The following is a 19,488-nucleotide window of genomic DNA, read 5'->3' on the forward strand; positions in this document are numbered from 1 at the left end:
ACTCAAAACGTTAACTCTGTTTCTCTTACCACAGTAGCTGCCAGGCCTGCTGAGTTTTTCCAGCACTTTCTGCTTTTATTTCAGGTTTCCAGCATCTACAAGATTTTGCTTTTATTATTATAGTCGGTAAGCTCCTTGTGTGCCTCTTGTTCCTGTTCTCTGCCTGCCTAAGAAAGCATTTGCACATTTTCTATCTCTCCTCCCCTTTCATCCTATAGCCAAGATTAAAGACTCTCACCTTGTGAGCAATTGCACAGTCAGGTTGCCACTCCACAACTCCATGACATGTTTAAGCACAGTACCAACATAACAGCTCCAATCTGCATTGAGTTTAAGGAGCTCCACACTCAAATTCAGAAGCCCATTTATCAGACTCAGATTTCCAAATGGTGCAAATCGGTTTGATTAACAATCCAAGGTGGTAGGTCATTGAGCACCTGTTGCTGCACTGACCTGAAATGGCCAGAGGCAGAGACCAAGGTCTAACATGATCCAAACTGGTTGAATTCAGAAACGGCTCTGAGGCTCATCCTTGTTAAAAATTCTTTAAACTTTCACACAAAGAAGCTAATCTATTGACACGAGAGAGGAACCAAACCAAATAAAACAGCTGGCTGGTATCAAAGTGTGTTTGCTTTTTAAACCATATTTTACACTGTGTCAGCGACATGGTTATTTGAGAACCAAAAATATGGAACTTTGGTCGTGCATTACACTATACTCACGATCAGCAAATCACCGCATTATAAGGAAAATAACTTCAATCCATTTTACAACACTCACTGAGCAATTGAAAAATGGACCGACCAGTGGGCTATGTTGGTTTTCCCAAAGGTTTAATTATTTCAATTGGTGGTTTAGAGATGGGAGTACCTTAGCTTCAATTGCCCAGGCTACAGGTTTATTTGCATTCATTGTTTCCTAGAGCCTTGTATGAGATCTTTTGTCTCCCCTGGTTTGGAAAAGTTCAGCTACTTTGCGCTGCGAGGTGAGTTTGGAGCAGTGTGAGTAATACTGGAGCAGCTGCAGAGAGGAAAGATATCCGTGCGCACAATTATTCAAAGGCCATATTTGTGTTTTTGATCATGGATCATCCAAATGTTGCCACTGCTACATCTCTACAAGGAGGCCTCGTGGTGCAATGGTTAGCGTTCCTGCCTCTGAGCCAGAAGCTCTAGGTTCAAGTCCCACCCCAGGACTTCATGGCCAAGGAGGATGGCTCCATAACCTAGCCAAACAAGTTCATTATCAACCGCAAATCCTTCCAAAACATGCAGGCAGGAAGAGCAGGAGAGATTCCTGGTCAGCCATGTGATGGAAAGAAAGTTGGAGCCTCTACCATCACTATCCACAGCTCCAATCTACAACATGCAAAAAGTGGCATATTGCCACAGTAACTTGGTTTACCTGAGTGAACTGTGACACAACACCACATCTGTACAGCCTAGTGAAATACAATCCAAAGAACTGGCCAGTCCATTTACTCTGGCTGGTACTGATGACTTCCGTCTAGAGCGAAACCACCTTTGTGGGCAAGTAAGATAAAGTGAGAATGAACAATGCCGAAACCAGTTTCTCTGACTCTACCGATTTACTGCCTACCATTTTTCTCACCAAGGCACAAGTTGAATCATCAGCTTCATTGCGTGACCACAATTTCACTTTAGCCAATGAAACCAATCATAGTTGTTGGAGGTGCATAGAAAGGAAAGACAGACTTAATATAGTATCTTATTATAGGGGCTAAAATGGTTAAATTGTGAGGACATGTCTCATAGATGAGCCTTATATTCTCTTGCATTCAGAAGATTCAATGCCATATGGTATAATGAATATCAATGTTGCATAGTCACAATTTTTATTTCAGATTTCCAGCATCCACAGTATTTTGCTTTTATTACAGGTATTTGAGACTTGTTATAAAATGTTCTCAATAAAGTCGCCAATATTCAGAACAAGTTGCTTTGATTTAAGTTTTGCTCTTGTCAAAAATGTTGTTTTCTGAGTAATTATTGGTGGCAGCTCAGGAACAGCATGTACTTGCTGGTAAAGTTCACTAGGTATGGAGAAGGTGCACTCAATGTTGTGATAAAATTGAGGTGATGAGGATGATTAAAGGATTTGATAGGGTAGAAAGAAAGAAACTATTTCCTCTGGTGCAGGAGTTCAGAACAAGGAGGAATAGCCTTAAAATTACAACTGGACCATTGAGGGGGTGATGCCAGGAAGCACCTCTTGATACAAAGGACAGTGTGAATCCTGGAACTCCATCCACCAAAAATCTGCTGAAGCTAGGTCAATTGAAAAATTCAAAACATGAGATTGTCAGATTTTTGTTAGGCGAGGGTATTGAAGGATATGAGACTGAGGCAGTCAGGAAGATGCTAAAATACAGATCAGCCACGATCCAACTGAATGGCAGAACAGGTTTGAGGGGCTGAATGACCTACACTTGCTCTTATGTTCCTTCCTATTTTCCTACACAGCTCTCAGAAACCTCTCACGGCCCTTCAGGTAATTGACTTCTAGTAGGGCTTTAATTTAGTTTGCAGGGGACTGGCATCTGTGAGCTGGTCCCTGGCATTCTTACTGCTAAATCTGGACCCCTACTCCTGGAGGTAGTGTGTCGTGGATGCTGCCTGGTAGCAGTCTCAAGGACTTGGTCTCATAGACATGGAATTAGATGGTTCCATTATAAAATAAGCCAGAGAAGAAACTTTCTTTAGTGCAGCGACAACTGTTACTAAGGCATATGGAAATAAGGAGAAAGACTTGCATTTATAAAGCACCTTTCATGACCTCAAGATGTCCCAAAGCACTTTACAACCGATGAAGCACTTTTGAATTGTAGTCACTGGTGTAATGTAGGAAATAGGCAACAAGGGGGTCTCCCAAATAGCAAAGCGATAATAATGACCTGATAATCTCTTTCGGCGATGTTGGTTGAGGGATGAACATTAGCCAGCAGTTTCCCTGTAAATATACGTCATGTTATGTCTACACCAGCCTGATGCAAATAAAATCTCCAAATTTCCAAACTCAGGCCAACGCTGAATGCGAGAAAATTCTTGCACTTGACATTTGGTCTGAAAACAGGCTGGGGGGGGTATGGTGAAGGTGAGAGAGCCACAGCTTTCAGATGACCTGGGGGCGAGACCAAGGCAAGCACTTTGAAATTGCTTTTACATTTGGTACTTATCCTGTTCCTATCATGGGAGAGTGGCACCTGAGCACCAATTCCCCACATTGTTGTTGCTAAAAGCTCCTCAGGCTGCCGTCAGGGGCCAGTTTTAGCAATGGCAGGCACATGGGCTGGAATTTTACGTTGAATGAGCCGGCGCAGGTCCCAACGTCTTCACACTCACAGGCAACATTACGGTCAGCGGGCGCGCATGGGAGTCAGAAGCACGCCGGCCGACAATTTAAGTGGGCGATTTAGCCCATTAAGGCGGCAATTATTAGAGATTAAAATTGTGAGTCGTGCGCTTTTACGGTTGGCAGTCTGGCCAAGCGGCCTTCACATTTTCACTTCGTACTCAATCCAGGGTGGGATAGAACGTCCAGGATGAAATAAATTAAAAGAAGATGTTTCGGGGTTGAGGTGTTATGAATTCTGCTGTGCAAATTTCATCGGAACAATACTGGAACGCCCTGAGGCAGCTCCACAGCAGTTGTTAGCTTTCAAGGAGCTTGTTGGAAATGCCCGCCCGCACCCTCACTTCTCACAGCACCCGCCCTCTTCCCGCCTCACGTCGCCACCTCTCCCCACCCACCCACCCACCCCCGGCAATGCTGAGCCGCTCTCAGCGCACTTTTCATGAAATCGCGCGCGGGGTCCAATCGAGGCTGGACGCGGAAATCGCGGCCGCTTCTGGGCTCGCTGATCAAGCATGCCTGCCAAGTGCAAACTTGTGAGCTGAGCTCACTCCCTTGTGTTGCAATCTAAACAGTCACCACAAGCAAAAGAATAAGGAGGTCACATTACTTGGAAAGTTCACGCGAAGGTGGAGTAACATAAGGATCTCGGAATACAAATACACCAATCGCTAAAAGCTATGCCACAGGTTAGCAAGGCCATTAAAAAAAAGCCCACCAAGGAATAGGCTTTATTTCTAGATAGAATTGTGAAGTAGGGAAGTTATGCCTAACCTCTATCAAACCTTGGTTGGATCACACTTAAGAGTACTTAAGAGTGATTTCAGACCCTGCATGCAATTTCACGCTGGCTAGCCAATTAACTAGCAGTCAGCGTGAAACAGGAGCTGAGAGAGGCTCAGTGCTGCCGGGGGTGGGGGTCGTGCGTTGTGAGAAGTGAGGGTGAGTAGTTCTGGTCACCATATTATAAAAAGGGTGTAGAGGCTGTGGAGAGGGAGCAGAGAAGGTTTATAAAGATGATACTAGAAATGCATAGGTATACATATCAGGAAAAGATCAAACTCTGAGTCTCTTCTCTCTTGAAGAAAGGAAATCTGAGGTGGCCTAATAGCCATCTTTAAAGTTGTGAAAGTTTTTGATAGAGTGGCTACAGAGACAATGCTGGGAAGAGCATAACTAGAGGCCATGGATATAAGATAACCACTAAGAAATCCAATTGGGAATTCGGAAGAATTTTTTTCACCCAAAGAGTGGTGAGAGCACTGGGGGTGGTTGAAGCGAATAGTAAAGATGTATTGAAAGGGAAACTAGACAAGCATTTGAGGGAGAAGGGAATAGAGGGTTACGATGATAGATTTAGATGAGGAATGGTGGGAGGAAGATGGAGTGGAGCTCAAATGCCAGGATGGACTGGTTGGGCTGAATAGCCTGTTTTTGTGCTGTATATCCTATGTAATCCTATGTTAAAGTTGTCACATCGCCAGTTCTGCTCAGCCTGACAGGTCCTTTAGCGCAAACACTGCAGATTCCAAACCTACTCGGTTTAACTGCATCAAACACCAAAGACATTTGAACCGATGCTAGAGTTAGGGATTAAAGAGCCCACAAAATTATTCCTCATTCTAAAACTTTGTTTAAAGGTAGACACTGCAAACCTTCTTGCAAATATCCTTCATTTTTTGGATTAATCCAAGTGTTAGCCATTACAAATCCTACAGCAAACATTCCTCATTTTAGGGTTGACCCTTCAAGTAGGAGTTATAGACCTCATAGCAAACATTCTTCATTTTAGGGTTGACCCTACAAGGAAAGGTGACAGAATCTATAGTAAACATTTCGCTTTTTAGGGTTGATCCAACAAAATGAGGTGACAGACTATAGTAAACATTCTACTTTTTAGGAGTTCCGTTAACATAGAATCTTAAACACTCTTAGTGGCCAAATAGATTCAGATCTGTGAAAAATGAAACACAATTAGATCCTGCATAAACCCCTTCCAACTTATTTCTTCGGTGTTTGCTTTAAATCATCCCAAAGTGGGAGAAACATAAATATGCTATCAATTCCATTTTAATTTTATTCCATATTTAAATACATCCCCTTTGTGGGAACGGTTAAAGCAGCAAAAAAATAAAGAGAATCCCTGACAATAGGGATCCCCTTAGTGGTCTCTTTAAAACACAAGGCAGCACAGGCTGTCCACAGTGGGTTAGCAGGTCCTGCAATCAGGGGGGTTGACAGAACGAGCTTAGTTCATCACCCAGACAGCTACATTGTTCTGGCTCATAAAGATGAACAAAAGTAAAGCACTCTCATGGGTTCAAGGGTTACATTTACCTGATTTACCAGGGCAAATCCCTCATGGCATTTGCAAATGGAATGCGATGCACTGGCAGTCAGGAAGAGCCGCCTTAAGAGCAGCTACAGTGGCTGTGAGCTTGTGACCCCGCAAAACTTTTGAAAAAAAGTGACCTTTGATGTTGCACGCATCAGCAGCCTGGATTCTTTCTGTTTTAAAAGGTGACAAGTGTGCATTTGTAATTAGTCGAGCAGTGCCTTGCTGCTTTTCATTCCCTCTTCTCAATGAGGGCTTGCACGTATATCACAATATGTGGATAAGATCAGTATATCTCTCCCCACTCCACCACTAGCGTTTCTACAATAAACACACCATTTGCTAGTGTCCTATACTTCAACCTTGTCAGGAAGTAGCCAGACAATAATAATATCCTACAGGGCTGCCTCTTAGTGTAATTAAAAAGCTTTTCTGGCTCAATTGAGGAATAGAGGAAATGAGACTCATTCAGGAAATTCCTGAAGAATAAACTGGCATTTGTCCTAACAATACATGAACTGGTTGCATGAGCCAGGTCAGTTTCAATGACAAAACATCAAGGTACTTATACAGACCATGGCTGTTCCTGTAACCGGCTATCAGAATGCAATGGCAGGGACAATAGTTTGTTGATGATAGATTCTCCTTGCTGATTAAAAGGTGCTACCAATGAAACTACTTCATTTCCCCAGTAAGAATAACTAAGCGCAGAAATTTCAACCTTTCTTTAATTAACTGGATTTTGGATGAATTTTACATACGAGCACGCGAATACAGAGCAGGAGTAGGCCCTTCAGCCCCTCGAGCCTGTTCCGCCATTTACTAAGATCATGGTGGAACGGATAGTAACTTCAAATCTGCATCCCACCTACCTCCGATAACCTATCACCCCCTTGCTCACTAAGAATCTATCCACCTCTGCCTTAAAAATATTCAAAGACTCTGCTTCCATCACTTTTCAGGAAGAGAGTTCCAAAGACTCACGATCCTCTGAGTGAAAAAATTTTGCCTCATCTCTGCTTTAAATGGGTGACCCCTTATTTTTAAACAGCGACCCCTAGTTCTAGATTCTCTCACAAGAGGAAACATCCTCTCCACATCCACCCTGTCAATACCCCTTAGCATCTTAGATGTTTCAATCAAGTCACCTCTTACTCTCTACTAATATTGGGGATGTTTGTATTTCACGTGCTAAAAAAAAGATTGCCAGTGCTAAAAATTGAACATTTTTCTCAGCTTTTAAAACAACAATCTCTTGCATTTATATAGCACCTTTTTGTGTAATAAAACATCACAAAGTGCTTCACAGGAGAGTTGTAAAACAAAATGTGGCACCAAGCCACAAAAAGAGATATTAGGTTGGGGATCAATGTTTAGAAATAAAGGGTTGCTCATTTAAGGCAGAGATGAGGGGAAATTTTTTCTCTCCGAGGGTCGTGAGTCTTTGGAAGGCTTCCTCAAAAGACAGGGGAAGCAGAGTTTTTGAATATTTTTAAGACAGAGCTAGATAGATTCTTGATAAACAAGGGTGTGAACGGTTATCAGGGAGGGGTAGGTGGGAATGTGGAGTTGAGGTCACAACCAGATCAGCCATGATCTTATTGAAAGGCGGAGTAGGCTTGAAGGGCCAAGTGGCCTACTCCTGCTCCTAACTCATACGTTCGTAGGGCCAAAAGCTTGAATAGGAGGTTGGTTTTAAGGAATGTTCCAAGGAATTGAAGAAGTATAGAGGCAAAGAGGTTTAGGGAGGGAATTCCAGAGCCTAGGATCCTGGCAGCTGAAGGCTAGTAGAGTGATCAATATCGGAGATGCGCAAGAGGTCAGAATTGGAAGAGCGCAGAGATCTAAGTGGATAATAGGGCTGAAGAGGTAGTGAGGGACAAGGCCACGAAGGGAATTGAAAACAAGAATGAGAATTTTAAAATCAGACCCATCACCTATCTCGGTATTAAAGCACTCCCAGATCAGGTACATTATGGATAAATGTAGAGCAATACTCCCTCGTATCTGTTTGTCAGCTATGGATCAATGGTAGTATTCTCACCTCTGAGTTGGAAAGTCATGGGTTCAAGTCCCACTCCAGAGAGTTGACCACATGACCAAGGCTGTTGCTTCAGTGCTGTTGCTTCAATGCAGTACTGAGGGAGTGCTATGGAGGTGCCACCTCTGTCTTCAGATGAGACATGAAACAGAGGCCCATCTGACCCCTCAGTCAGGCATGAAAAATAAAATCCCATGGCACTATTCAAAGAAAAGCAATGGAGCTTTTCCTGGTGTTCTGGCCAACATTTTCCCTGAACCAACATGGCTATCTGGTCATGGCTACCTGGTCATTATCACATTGCTGTTTGTGGGACCTTGCTGTGTGCAAATTGGTTGTTGCATTTCCTGTATTCCAACAATCACCACACTTAAAAAATTAAAGTACCTATATAGCGTTGTAAAGCAGTTTGGGACATCCCCAGATCATGAAAGGTGCTACACAGATGTAGGTTTTTGTTTGTATGCCTCAATCTCAATCTCAGAGTAGTATTCCTCCCTGAAAAGGTGTGCACTCTTTCACTTCTCACATACTTACCGAGTCTGAGTCCCAAGGGAGGCTGAATTACAAGTAGTTTAGTACAGTTTGTATCTCTAGTACTAGAGTACAAGACTATCCAAGCTCAGATACCCTAACACAAATACCCTCCCCAATCCCATAGGACACTTGCATCCAACAGGCAATGGAAGATTTCATCCTATTTGGCGGGATCTAAACAATGGACAGCCTGCATAACAAGCTCCTCCAAGCCACCAGGGGCTCTGCTTTATTTTTCAGTGAAATGTTAACACAGACCTTTGACACTCTAACCCTTCATTCACGCATGGCACACACTCCACCCATTTGTAACTGAAGATTGCAAAAAGGGTCCCATGTCCAGGTCATTTGCATTCTGAAGCAGTTAGCTGGAAGGAGGAAATCTGTTGAAGCCTCCAGAAAATTGGACGCAACTTCTGAATACTAGCACAGGTCCTTGGTTTATATAAATCCGGGCCCTGTGGATGTCAGGCAGAAACTGCCATGTGGCTGGTGGTAGATTACCACTTAATGCTAAGGAGGTGAGAACATCGCCAGCATCTGAAGAAATATCCACCATCCACTCTGCTTCTTGACATTCAATGTTGCTAACTAAGCTGTTCAGCAAATCAAAAAATGAAAGCTACGATTTCATTCTAATGGTGACAGTATCTATCCCACTGAACCTTCCTGGGTGATGTGCCAAGGAAGCGAATTTGCTCTAGTAAAAGAAGATCTTTTTACATCTTTTATTCTGAGTGGAAAGTTCCAACCAAACCAGCAGTCAGAATAAGAATACTCTTCAAACCACATGGGACTCTGCCACAGACACCTCCTTATGTAAATATTTGTCTATTCTTTAGGAAGGTGGAGGCGCACATCTAGTTTCTTATTATATGTTTGTGAATCATCAGCATTAATGCCCTTGGCATAAAATACTCAAAGGAGCAGTTTATGTGATAGATGTATTTACACTTGCAGCAACTTTAAAAAATAAAGGAAAGGAGGCTGCAGCTGTTGGGGTGCCAGGGTGATTGGCAATATCATAACTCACCCCACCTCTGGCACCCCTGCCCCGCAACCTTCATCACCCCTCTCAGTATGTGCCTTGGTTCAGTGGATGGAAAGAGACAATGAAGTGGAGGAAATAAAAGCATAGATGACCACCCCCCACCCTCCACCCCCCCAGAGCAGTATACCAGAGTTCTAGCATGGTGATGAGCTTAGAAATGTCTGCTGGATGGTATTAATGGAGGCATGTTCAGCAACTTCATATGACATTCATCTGTCCAATATTTTAACAGAAACAAAATCCCACTTAAAATAACAGATTAGGAATGTATTTCCCCTAAGCCAGCTCTGAGCAAAAACAGCTAATGTGCTAATTAGCACCTTTGAAAAAGAGGTTGAAGAATGGAATTGGCAGTTGTAAGGGATAAATACAAACAGGGATGATCTAACACTAAATGGGACTCAATAGTTTATGAATTGGCAGGACTGGGGAAATGTTACTTAAAATCAGCTTCTTACAAACACAGAAGGAGGCCATTCTGGCCATCATATCTGTGCCAGCTCTTTCAAAGAGTGATTCAATTAGTCCCACTCCCCTGCCGTTTCACCATAGCCCTATAATTTTCTCCCCTTCCAATGTTCATCCAGTTCCCTTCTGAAAGCTACTATTGAATCTGCTTCTACTACCTTGCAAGCAGTGCATGCCAGATCCTAATAACTCTCCTCATCTCGCCGCTGGCTCTTTTGCTAATTACCTTAAATCTCTGTCCTCTGTTTACCGACCTTGCTGCCAGTGGAAACAGTTTCTCTTTATTTACTCAATCTTTCATGATTTTGAACATTTCTCTCTACTCCACCCTAGAGGGTTATAATTGGCCAGATCCACGTTACACCGGTGGATCGATATGGTACGGTTTTGCTTGAATATGTTTTGAGGATGAAGAAACATTTTTACAGAATGTTCCCTCAGGGGATGAAATCTATATAGGGGGGGGTAATTTTAACCGGGCCCTGCCAAGTGGAAGCTGACCAGATTGTGCTGAATGGCGGTTATACACCCCTTCTGAATTTTCCCTCAATTGCCAATACTGAGTGCCTGGAATGGAAGAGTGCCCACAGCGATAACTTGTTCCATCCTGAAGAGTGCACACCATGTCAAAATCATGTCACCAAAGGAAATCAGCATTGCCTGCTGGACCAACACAGCAGTGAGGCAGCTGAATTTTGGTGCTAAGCTATTTGCTTACATTTCACTTTCGATAGAAACACCTCTCAAAATTTGCTCTACTTAAAAATAACAAATAATTTCACTTCCACAAAATAAACTGTAAACTAGCTACCCAGGGTTTCTTAATGCTCCTCAAACCACATTAATTAGAACTGGTCAACTACGGAATGTTATAATTGTATGGACCATCATCCTCCACTTAAGCCTTTTTAATGAAATGTAGTTAATGTAATGACAAGCTCATCAGGCTAATAATTAACGGGCACAAACAAATCATTCTCAATGGGCAAATTGTACAAATCTATTACTGTAGTATTTGAAACGTCTGTAAAAATGCCACATGTTGTGACATATGTCAACCTGGGTGTGGGAGATTCATTGAAGCTTTTCTCTTCAATGTTTATAACAGAATATAGGTTTGCGGGGAGGAGCTTTGTCATTCTTTTTTTTTGAGCCCTTTGGTGACAGTAGAAGGGCTCTTTGTCTGAGTTCTCTGCGTTTAACTTTGCGCATTTTAGCTGCTGGTTAAGTAAATCAGAGGCTCAACAAGCAGAGGACTAGGTGCGGCTAGGCAGCCTTTTTACAAAGGGGATGAGGTGTTGCACCAACTGGGCTAGGCTCAAAGCAGGAGCTGAAATTCAGTTGGGCATTTGCCGCTGCTCTCTAATGAGGACATGACTTTTAAAATCGATTTTAAAAAGACTTGCATTTATATAGCGCTTTTCATCACCACTGGATGTCTCAAAATGCTTTACAGCCAATGAAGTCCTTTATTTTTGAAGTGCAGTCACTGTTGTAATGTAGAAAGCACGGCAGCCAATATGCGCACAGCAAGCTCCCACAAACAACCGTATGATAATGGCCAGATAATCTGTTTAATTGTGATGTTGACTGAGGGATAAACATTGGCCAGGACACAGAGGATAATTCCCCTGCTCTCCTTCAAAATAATGCTACCTGAGCAGGCAGACAGGGCCTCGGTCTAAAAGACGGTACCTCCAACAGTACGGTACTCGAGCGTCAGCCCTTATTTGTGCTCCAGCCCTGGAATGGGACTTAAACCCAGAACCTCGTGAGGTCAGTGCTACCCACTGAGCCAGGGCTGTCAATGATTAATTAAAAATTAAAGGTATGGGTTTCTTTTTTTTTTTAGCAAGGCTCATTATGATCTTCTCAGGGAAAGCTGGGGTGGATAATAAGTGTGGCCTTGCCAGGTTTCAGTAGATGCTGAAATCAGAAGAAAGCAAAATCCTGCCGTTGCCTCCAGTCGAGCAGGTGAAGACTACCACGGCTGTCTTGTCCAGGCCGGCTACTGGGGAAGGTAGCCACCCACCCCGCTGTAAACGTTATTTTTTTTTCCCCAAAAGAAAGGCTGCAGTCAGTGCTACTGAACCACTTCAGGAATAATTGCTGCAACAGACTTTTGTAATGCACCTATGTACGGGGATACACAGGTCTGAGAAGAAAGTTAGCTTTTACCTATTGTATATACGTAATATTACCAACTTGGAGACAGTCAATAGCTTTTGATTTGTGTGCACTGTACAAGTGCTAGTATCAAATTTTATCTGGTCTGTATTTCACAGGAGTAATCCTGTGCACTCAGCAGTGACTCACATTCATAAGGAGCATGGGTTAGGTTTAGAGCCAGAACACTATGAGTCTTGATTCTCTTCCCTGCTGGGAATGTTAGATCATTGTATTACCCCTTATTCTTTAGTTATAAGTTTAAATCTATGAGGTCAAATCTAAAAATTGAGTATATTGAAGGTTTTGAGTATGGTCCTTCTAACCTAACTAAGACAGTCAGAGAAGACATTACAATTTCAACCTAGTTAAAGACAAAGTTTGACCCAGTGTTAGGTAGTTCCCCAGATTCACACACGGGATAGGATTTTGAGTAAGGGAGAAAGGGCTAAAATAATTTTACAGACCGTTGAAGTCATTATAGTGGGTCAGGGAGCAACGACTATAAGTTCTTTTCGAGTGGATGACCATCCTCCTCCGCTCCTTGGTGACTTCCCCCCCCCTCCGCCTCCCCTTTCCAAGGTTAAGCCATAATATTCTTATACTTTACCTGTAATGGTACGGATGTCTTGCAACATTTCTATTCTGTCGGCATCTTGTAAACCTTTGAAAAGGGAAGAAGAAAGAACGTGCCACTGATCAAAGCCACAGCAAAGCCCCAAAGGAAGGCATGCTCACACTGGGAAAGAAGGCTTTCACAGAATTAACAGAGTTGATCCGTAGTGAGGCTGAAAGTACAGGACAAAGCCTAGCAGTGTTTTTTTATTTTATTTTTGGCATTCTCCTCACTCTTTTTGATGAGCGTTTTCTTTTAAAATTGAGAAATCCAGGTGAAGGGTCAATGCACCTAGTGCAGCACACCACCTTCTGTCAAGGCTCTCCTTAAAATCAATCCCTACGACCAAACCTTTGGCCACCCTCCCTAATATCTCAACCTTTGGCTTGGAATCTGTGTCTGTCTGATGATTCCTCTACTGAACACCTTGGGACAGGATGCGATATAATTACAAATTGTTGTACTCATTAGTCCGCTGGAGTCATGTTGCGCACATTGTAATTTTCTTCTCCAGTTGAAGGCAACAGGACAAGCTACTTAACTCAAATTCAGCAGACTTTGCACTCAACTTGCGCTTTCGACCAATATCAGGTTAGCCCATGGAAAAGATGGCAGATTTTTAAACCCACGTTATGTTCAATGCCAATCCAAGTTTCTGTGATCTTTTGTGCTTTGTTTCATGGGCCAGCCCTGTCCCCAAAACTGCTCCCCGTTTGAATCCATCATCATCAAGAGTTTCCACTAGTTCAACTTGTTGGCAGGCCTTCGAAGAGGCTCTGAAAATTAGGCTGGTTCTTTTGGGTGCAGGAATGACAGTAGGCATTTTTTAAACGCTTTTGAATGCAAATATTTTTTTAAAAATGCTAAATATCTCACTGTAGCTGACTGAATATGACCAGCAAGTGGTTCTGTGTATTACTTTTTTTACAAGTAATTTAAAATTGGATTACTTGCAGCTGATAGATTTTTACTGATTAAAAATACTTATTTTTCTTTTTGATAAATCTTTCAGCTGCATGAATCGAACTGCACCAGGTTGCCGCTTTTAAATGCATCAAGGAATATTTTTAAAGCAACATTAAAAAAATAAATAAAAATTATGTTGTTGCTCGATTGTCCTGGTTCGTGACAGATTTCATGTTCGGCCATAAGCAAAATGAGTTTGAGCTGGGAAAACTGGAGGGGGGAAAAAAAAACTGTTCAAAACAGGCATTATTTTGGGCACAATCTGTGTCTGGATCACCGATTGCGCTCAAACTAGAAACCCTCGACAATTACCTTTTCCCTTACACTCCCAAGTGGGACCATGAGTCAGACAATGCCGTTAAAAACATTGCAGAATTCCCTGCATAATATATAGCAGATAAATGCACCAGGTGATGTCAACTGAGACATCCATGTGCGATCTCTGGTCTGTGATACATTAGCAGATCTAAACTCGGCTGAAGATTACAGTGCTACATTAGGTTTGAGTGGGGGGTTGCGATAGCCCTCCAAGATTCCTGCTCCTCGATAATACTGTGGATGCTGCAGATCTGAGACGAAAACAGAAAATGCTGGAAAAACTCAGCAGGTCTGGCTGCATCTGTGGAGAGAGAAACAGAAGTTAACATCTCAAGTCCAACATGACTCTTGTTCGGAACTGTTCGGATCTTCTGAAGGAGAGTCATAATTAGACTTGAAATGTTAACTCTGTTTCTCTCTCCACAGGTGCAGAATTTTTTGGTTTTATTCCTGCTCCTTGTTGCTATCCGGTGGTCTGTACCGGTAGGGGTCTGGATGCACACATGTGTATGTACATGTACATAAAGACATCAAGTGTACACAGGACTAGGGTCAGTGGTAATACTCCCATGGTCTAATAGCCTATCCACCCTCACTGCCAATAATGAGCCATTCAGGGGCTGCAGATATGCATGAAACCATAAGGGACCATCATCTTTGGAAGAGGCGATTAGCAAACCGCAGGACAAGCCCGTTGCAAAGCATCAGTATTCCCAGATGGCAAACAGAAGGATACAAACATCGCCTGGGATGTTGCCGAGGCCTCTTTAAAAAGTAATACAACTGGGAAGCACAGCACGTGTAAGGCGATTGGTGAGCGCACTATCTGTTCCTTAAAAAAAAGCAGATTCTACTCAGATAGGGAAATTATCTACATCCAGCAGATGTGTTTCCTGTGCTTGCTAATAACCTCTATGCATCATCCTGCTCAGGGAGAACTCGCAGTAAAAAATGAAAATGAGCAAAATTCCTGGAGCATCTTACAGTCCTGCATACTAACTGCTTGTTGTTAACATGCTGCTTGTGTAATTACAGTACTTAAAATTGCAAAGGTATCGCTATGGTCCTGAAGAGTGATTGCAGTTCAAAATAATCACCCACCTGGCTAAGCTCTGATTTATTACCAACTCAATAATAGTCCTACTTAATGCAGGAGATCACCAGGATTAAGTAATTGCTTTAAACAAAAAGTTTATTATCTCCAAGATTAACAGTGATAAAAGGTTTAGACCGTGGACAGGTCGGAGCCACACTGCAATGGCTAGCTGAAGATGCAAAACTACTAAGTGTAACGATTCCCACGGAGAATCTCAGATCAGTTCTTAAAGGAAAGCTCTAACACAGGTTTGGAATATACATTTCATGGATAAGATATATCCAGTCTGAGATGCTAAACCAAGTCCCCACCTGCCCTCTCAGGCAGGTTGAGGAACATAGGAACAGGAATGGCTATTCAGCCATTCAAGGCAGCATCCGCCATTAAATTAGATCGTGGCGGATCTTCACCTCAACTCCATTACCACCTTTGCTCCATATGCCTTGATGCCCTTATCTAACAAAAATCTATTACTTAACTCCAATTGTCCCAGCATCTTCAGCCTTTTGCGGGAGGGGAGTTCCAGATCACAACCCTGCGTCTGCTAGAAAAAGATCCAAAGGCATAGTTCAGAGGAGCGCTGGAGCATTTTCTCAGTGCCCTGGCTAATACTTATCCTAAAACCACTTCCTACAAACACATGATCTGCTCATTATCTCATTGCTATTGGTGGGGCTTTGCTGTGTGCAAATTGGCTGCCACGTTTCCCACATTACAACAGTGGCTGCACTTCAAAAGTGCTTCATTTGGGACATCCTGTGATCGAGAACAACACTATATAAAGGCAAGGCTTTCTTTCCTCAACTCCGAGTATATGGGAATCTGAGGTCAATGCAATAGAACACTGTTAATACGAACCATCTAGGACAAGACAGAGTTTCAGACTGGTGGTGATTACCAGAATTTATTTATTCACAATAACTGTTACTGTGCCTGTCAGTTTGGATGTCGTTTATTGATAGAGCATCAGATGGAAATATTATGCTGTGCTTGCTTTAATTAAAAAATAGCCGCACAAATAGAAAGTACCTGCTTGGTCAACAGGAGGTGATCTCTCTGGATCACTGATCTGTGTAGCATAGTGGTTTAGACATTAGTAGTGTTCTACTGTGCATTGGTTGTGCATCTAATTGTCAAGCAATTAAATAGTTCATGTTACTATCTGTATGCGGCAATGGCAGACACAGACGAAGGGTACCGTTATATTGTAATTACGGTTCTAGACTAGCAACCCAGAGAGTACGAGTTCATAACCCTACCACAGCAAGTTATGTAATGGAATTGAGGACATCTAGAAATTTGTAGGCTGGTACCAGAAAATCATAGAACCATACGGTATAGATGCAGGCCATCTGGCCCATCGTGCCTGTGCCAACTCTTTCAAAGAGCTATCCAATTAGTTTCACTCCACTGCTCTTTCTCTGTACCCCTGCAAATTTCTCCTTTTCAAATATTTATCCAATTCCTTTCTGAAAGTTATTATTGATTCAGCTTCCTCCACCCTTTCAACCAGCATATTCCAGAACATAACAACTCATTGTGCAAAACAAAGAAAATCTCCTATTTCCTCACTCAGAAGTCTTTTAGTTCTGCCCATGGACCTGGCTTCAGGTTAGGGGAACATCCACATGGACTAGCACCATGAAAGCTGGGGATGGAGTGTTTCTAACAGCCAGCAGTGGCTTGTTGAGATGGGTTTCTGGACAAAGGAACCTCATAAGTTTCTTACTGCTGCCTCCAAAGTCAGGCTGCTGCTGACTGGAAGCTCCAACAACACTCAAGAGCCTTGACACCATCCAGGACAAAGCAGCCTGCTTGAGCGGCACCCCATCTACAAATATTCACTCCCTCTGCCACCGACGCATATGACAGCAGCGTGTCCCAGATGCACTGCAGAAACTCACCAAGACTCTTTAGGCAGCACCTTCTAAACCCATCACTGTTAACATCTAGAAGGACAAACCTTGGGAACACCACCACCTGGAAGTTCCCCTCCAAGCAACTCACGAACCTGACTTGGAAATATATCGCCGTTCCTTTACTTTGTTGCTGGGTCAAAATCTTGGAACTCCCTCCCTAACAGCACTGAGGGTGTACCTACACCACATGGCCTGCAGCGGTTCAACAGGACAGCTCACCACCACCTTCTGAAGGGCAATTAGAGATGGGCAATAAATGCTAGCCTAGCCAGCAACACCCACATTCCATGAATGAATTTTTAAAAAACACATCAGTCCATTGTTGACACACGATCAGCTGACATTGTCAGTGACTCTGATCTGGTCCGAACTCAGTACTGTCAGCGTCATTAAGCACTGATTGTTAGGAAGTCAGAGGTGCAGAAGAGTGGGCAGTTCCACACAGCCTCTAACTGTAAGGAGGTATAATTACTGCCAAGAGCCATTCATAATTGCTTTACAATGTAAAAAAAGAGAAATATTCTTCCAGTGATCTGCAGATACAAGCTAAGGTCTTGTGGCATTTATTAAAGACCCTACACACATAAAGAAATAAATCGATAGATGGAAAAAGGGAGGGAAAAAAATCAAAAGGGTCAAGGAACCTTTATTGTGTGTAAGAAGTTATCTTCAGTGCATTGGCTGACCTGCTACTGAGCAACTCTCCCTCACAGAAATGCAGAGCAGGACAACTTAATCAGCAGCATCGTTTGTGCAAACTATTCCTTGAGCATGAAGGCACTCAGAACACAAAACTCACAACCAAACTACACAAAGCTGCATAATTTAAAATATTATCTCTCCTCCATGGCACAATGGGAAAAGGTACCACTCGTCAGAACAAAGGAATCTGAACTCCATAAAAAAATTAAAATCCAACAGAAATAAAAGAGGCCTTAATTGCAAAGGTATTTCTTTGGAATTGATACTTGCTCTTTAAGATTTCCTTCTTTGCTGAGGATTATCTCAGCCATGTACTGAACCAGGCATTATGTGTTGTTAATACTTCCCTGCCTTTGGGAATCCTTTTTTTGTCCAACTTCTCTGCTGACAGGTGTATACATTATTCACTATTGTTGGAAAGGTCCCCCCCCAGAAGTACCTCCAGGACTACAAGTTGCAAAGATGCCTTTCCCACTTTTTAACTTGAACCCATACCCTACTGAACGACTCTAGGCGGCACAGAAAAATGCTACGCCTCAAGGGGATGCAGCCTTTTTGCCCGATTCTATACATCACTCGCCGCTTTCTGATTCTCGTTTAGGAGTTTCTCATATCATCCGTCCACAAAAAGAATTCACCTCACTGCCGCTGGTTAGTATAGTGATTCTGTCACTGGAACTGTTAGTCCAGAGGCCTGCACTAATAATCGACGCATACATCAGTCCAATTCCCACCATGGCAGTTTGAGAAGCTGAATTCAGTTTCAAAAATGGAGAAATAAAAAAGGAAAAACTGGTATCAGTAAAAGTGGTTGTGAAGCTGTTGGATTGTTGTACAATTCCAACTAGTTCACTATCGTTCTTACCCAGACTGGCCTACTGTGATATCAGGTCCAAACCAACATGCTTAATACTTCATTTCCCTTTCAAGCATTGATTGGGGGGGTTTGACAGGGTGGATGTGGAGAGGATGTTTCCCCTTGTGGACCAATTTAGAACAAGGGGTCACTAACTTAAAAAGAAGGGGCTGCCCATTTAAGACAGTGATGAGGAAACATTTTTTCTCTCAGAGGGTGGTGAGTCTTTGGAATTCCCTGCTTCGAAAGGCGGTTGAGGCAGAGTCTTGGAATATCTTTAAGGCAGAGGTAGATAGATTCTTGATAAGCAAGGGGGTGAAAAGTTATTGGGAGGGAGGTGGTAGGAATGTGGAGTCGAGGTTAAAATTAGATCTGCCATGATCTTATTGAATTGTGGAGCAGGCTCGATGGGCCAAGTGACCTACTCGTGCTCCTAATTCATATGTCTGTGTGTGAGTGGCCTAACAAGCCACTACATTGTATCGAACCTCACAAATTGCAATGGTTTAAGGAGGTCCACCACCAGCTTCTCAGAACAAACATCAACATTGCCAGCATCCTGAGAATTAATTATTTCTTTTTTATTTTATCTTACACCAAAACAGTTCCTGCTTCATTTGAACACTAGCAATATGTGGTGAGATTCAATGTATATTCTCCCATACTGAATTTGAGGCTGTCTGAGACCACATCCAACAGACAGCTTCAACATATTTTGGCTTCACAGTAACTATAACATAATGATAAAAAGTGCAAAGTGAAAATTTAAAAATCCCTAGGTAGTTTGCTGTGCCTCTTGAATGTCATTTTTCGCTTTTTTGTAGTTAGCAGAGTGCCAACTGACCCATTCTATTGGTTACTGATACTTTAATTCCATTTAGCCATCACTCCAAATAAAAAAAAAGGAAGATGGCACAAGGGAAGGGCTAAGGGGCCAATGAAAGTCTCTTTCACTCAAATAACATGGTGGATAAGTTAGAACAGACAAGAAGTATCACAGAGAAACACTTAAACATGGCTGGCTGGTCGATCTAGAACACAG

The 19,488-nt window shown here is 42.6% G+C and overlaps 1 protein-coding gene across 4 annotated transcripts in view; it reads right to left on the reverse strand.

Moving 5' to 3' along the window:
- gli2a (GLI family zinc finger 2a) overlaps nt 1-19,488 on the reverse strand; it is a 354,425-nt gene that overhangs the window by 129,892 nt on the left and 205,045 nt on the right. Inside the window, exon 1 of one of the 4 annotated variants that reach the window (XM_078552581.1) lies at nt 15,449-15,513. The exons of the other annotated variants lie outside the window; for them this stretch is intronic. The gene's annotated coding sequence lies outside the window, so the exon portion shown is untranslated. Of the gene's footprint in view, nt 1-15,448; nt 15,514-19,488 lie in introns of those variants that run through there. 4 annotated transcript variants of the gene reach the window in all.

Source organism: Cetorhinus maximus, chromosome 11 (genome assembly GCF_964194155.1).
Source record: "Cetorhinus maximus chromosome 11, sCetMax3.hap1.1, whole genome shotgun sequence".
Classification (NCBI taxonomy): domain Eukaryota; kingdom Metazoa; phylum Chordata; class Chondrichthyes; order Lamniformes; family Cetorhinidae; genus Cetorhinus; species Cetorhinus maximus.